This window comes from Sminthopsis crassicaudata, chromosome 6 (assembly GCF_048593235.1).
Source record: "Sminthopsis crassicaudata isolate SCR6 chromosome 6, ASM4859323v1, whole genome shotgun sequence".
Classification (NCBI taxonomy): Eukaryota; Metazoa; Chordata; class Mammalia; order Dasyuromorphia; family Dasyuridae; genus Sminthopsis; species Sminthopsis crassicaudata.
Window position 1 is genome coordinate 198510755 of NC_133622.1, and position 4259 is coordinate 198515013.

At 32.6% G+C, this 4259-nt stretch overlaps 1 pseudogene; it reads right to left on the reverse strand.

The window, feature by feature from the left end:
- Positions 1 to 446: 446 nt before the first annotated feature.
- LOC141547325 (olfactory receptor 5p57-like) lies at positions 447 to 2239 on the reverse strand (annotated as a pseudogene).
- Positions 2240 to 4259: the final 2020 nt, after the last annotated feature.

Here is a 4259-nt window from a genome sequence, read left to right on the forward strand (position 1 = left end):
GTTCTTTTAAAATATGACTAATATGGAAGTAGTTTTTTGTATAACTGTTTGTGTATAACCTATATCAAATTGCTTCATTTCTTACTAAGGGAATATGGCAGTAAGGGAGGGAGAAAAATTGGAAACCAAAATTTTGAAAAATGAACGTTTAAAAATTTAACTGTAATTGAAAAGCACAAGATTTTTTTTAACCGGAAGGGTGATGATATCATTGTATTCTGCCTTAATAAGGATAAATATGGAACACTGTTTTCAATCTTGTCCTCCTAATTTTAAGAAAATATTGAAAACCTGGAAAATATCCAAAGGAGGATGATCAAATTGTAGACCCGTCAAAAAGGATTTTAAAGAGTAACTATATGCCAGCTCTATGTTATAACTTGGATTACAAAGAAAAGCAAAAAAAAAAAAAAAAAAAAAAAAAACAATTCCAACTTTTCAGGAGCTCATGTTGTATTGGGAGGGATGCTGCAAAAAGCAAAATGTAAACTGTCCTCAGAAAAACCAGAGAAATTAATTGGCAGAGCTGGGCAATCAAAATATTCAGGCCTGTGAGACACAGAAGATGGAGTGTCATGTGTGGGGAAAGGTACACAGTCCACCATAACTAGATTAAACACTCCATAGAAGGAAGTATAAGAATGGAAAGGTATATGTATAAGGTCAAGTTGTGGGGATTTTTAAATGATTCTTTGTTGATATATTTTGATTTTCACAAACTAAATTTCTTCTACTACTTCACCTTTCCCACATCATATAAAGAGTTATCCCATAGGAAAAAAAAACAATACATTTTTCCATGTATATTATGCCACAAAACTGGTCCATAATAAAAGAAAAATCCTTGCATATATCAAAATATTTATAGGACCAATTTTTTTATAGCAAAAACTGAAAATAAAGCAGATGTCTTATGCTTGAGTAATGGCTAAACAAATGGTGATCCTTGAACAAAATGAAACATTACAGTGCTATAAAAAAACAACAATAACTATGATTAATTCAGAATAACTATAATTAATTCATAGCAAAGATTTACATTATCTGATACAGAATGATGATAGCAGAGCCAATAAAACTACAATACAATGACTATAAGACTATAAATTTAAAGAACATCCCCCATACATTAATAGGAAATACATATTATCAGATTTTTTAAAAATCACAGATTCAAAGAAGACCAATAAGAAAACATGTCTCACTATTCCAATGCTAAAGTGGGGGATCACATTTCTCAAATATTGAATGTATTTTCAGACCTTTCAAAAAAAACATTTAAATTGACAACCCATCAAATAAAAATATATTTTTTTCTAAAGCACAATTGTATATACTATATTATCTCATCCTAGCAATTAAGTTAGTATAAAATTAACCCATTATGAGCAAAGACACTTTTTTTCTCAAAAGTTACTTCAGTGCCTGATATATAGCATGTACTTAATAAATACTTGTATTGAGTTGAATTCATGAAAAAGCATGTTTTCCTACTTATCATTTTTCTCAGAGCTGCTTTTGCTTCATTGTTCCTAAGACTGTAGATCAGGGGGTTTAACATTGGAATCATTACACAGTAGAAAACAGACACCACCTTATTCTGATCCATTGAGTAGCTTGAATTAGGCAACATATAAATGAATGTAGCAGAGCCATAGAAGAGAATGATTACCATAAGATGGGAGATACAAGTTGAGAAAGTTTTGGATCTCCCCTCAACAGAGCTTATTATCTTCAGGACAAAGAAGGATATGTATACATAAGAGATTATGATAATTAGCAAAGTGATCAAAATTCTGACCCAACAGAGGCAGAAGATAGAATTTCAGCAAGATTATCTTTTGAGTAGGAAAGTTTCAAAAGTGGTGAGTAATCACAGAAAAAATTATTAATCTTATTGGGTCCACAAAAGGACCAAATCAATAAGCAACTAATGAAGATCCAACCATTAATACAACTACCTAGGTAGGATATGCTGAGTAACAAAGTGCAGACCATGGGAGACATGTTAATGGAGTAGAGTAGAGGGTTACAGATGGCCATGTACCAATAATAGGCCATGACAGCCAGAAGAAAGTTCTCAGCTGCCCCAAAGGTGGCTCCACAGAACATCTGGGTCACACAGCCTTCAAAAGGTATTATGGTTTTGTCTACAAAGAAGTTCTTGAGCTTAAGATGGGTGATAGATGAGGAATATGGAGAGTCCAAAAAAAGCCAAGTGACTACGGAAAAGATACATTGGAGTGTGAGTGAAGTTGGGAGCTCTTTATGATCAATATAATTATGCCAAGGTTACCAATTATAGTAACAGTATACACTGTAGTATATAACTATACCAGTTATAGTAACAGAAATATCACAAAGAGGACCACACAAAGAATTGGCACATCTGTTAACCCCAAAAGAATGAAATCAGTCACAGAAGTGCAATTGTTGTCAGATATGTCTTGGAAAGAGTACCTATAAGAACAAAAGGAGATTCAACATTTAAAAACAGATTTAAACTTTGGATATTTCTATCGATGTATTCACTGACTATCTCCTACATACCATTCCTACTATTCTCCCATACTTTGGTCCTATGCACCATGGCAGAATATCAATTAGCAAAGCAGGAAGGAATGAATTGGTTTCATCCCAGTTCTTTCCCATAAACCAACAATTACTCCAATGTCATATTTTCCATTTTGACAATGTAAAAAATTATAGAAGATTGAAGAGAATAGTTGAATTTGTAACTTGGGAACATTTCTTAACTCTTTGTAGAGGCTATGCTCAAATATTTAAATGCTATTCTGCCAAGTAACTATAAATGTTAACCTCTTCCAAAGAAATACAATCTGCTTTGTGATTCCAAAATTCTTTTTTAATTAATTTTATAATTATACACTTTTGACAGTATATATGCATGAGTAATTTTATAACATTATCCCTTGTATTCATTTTCCAGATTTTTCCCTCCCTCGCTCTACTCCTTCCCCTAGATGACAGGCAATCTCATATATTTTTTATGTGTTACAGTATAACCTAGATATAATATATGTGTGTAAATCCAATTTTCTTGTTGCCCATTAAGTATTGGATTCTGAAGGTATAAGTAACCTGGGTAGATAGACAGTAGTGCTAATATTTTACATTCAATTCCCAGTGTTCCTTCTCTGGTAATTCCAAAATTCTTAAATGACCACCTTCTACATGTGAATATGTTATAGATCACATGATAACTGATCATGATAGAAGTCCTAGTTTTCAATTACTTGTGTTCCAAAATCACAAAAGAAGAGGAATGAGAAATCTGGATTCTAAGTCTTCCCATTTTACTTTGCTACTAGAACTTGACATTACTTGGGGGGGAGGGGACTATCATTAGATATTGCCAGCCTGAAAAATTATGGGATATTTTCTACTGGAACTTCACTGATTCTAGGTAAAACAATAGAACCCACTTGCTCAGTCTGCTGTAACCATATTCTGTTTGCAATTGCTTCCTTCAGATGTAGAAAATATAAGTGAACTCTGATACAGGAAACAAGTATTAAATTATTGTGGCATAAGAAATGATGACTATGACTGCTTTGGAAGAACATAGGAACATGTTTATTAATTGATACATAAAAAATTCAGTAAAGGAATTAATTTGATGACCACAATAATATGACAATTAAAACAACTTTGAAAGACCTTATAACTTGTACCAAAATAGTGACAAATAGTGTTTTCAAGAGACCAAGGAGAAAATGTTACATACCACCACTTGGCAGAGAGGTGACAGACTTGAAAAGATTAAAATTAAGTATTTATCACTTATTTAATGTTCTAATAAAAATTGGTTGGTTTTATCCTGTAATTGCTTTTGTTCTTTAGTTACTTAAGTCATGTTTTTTTTAAAAAAATCATTTCAAAATTCATATGGCCTGTAATAGCTTAATTTTAGAAATTCAGGTTCCCTACTAATCACTGATATATTCTTGCCTCAGAGAATTTAGCTGACTTGAGAAATATTTGAGAAAGCAAAGGAGTGGGTCCTGAGCCCTCTACATTATCAAGTTATCTCTCAAGAATGTCTTCTTTCCTTTTTAAAACTATCTCAAACTTGCACTCTAAGAATATTTCTTATTTTCATGAGGACATAAGGGTTGTCATTGCTTGTCCTAATTACCAAACTTCCAACCAAACATGCTGCTCCCTGCACCTCAGCTCTGGAACCAATCATTGTTAGGATTACTAAGTGAGAACTCAGGTTGTCTGGACAGTGACAA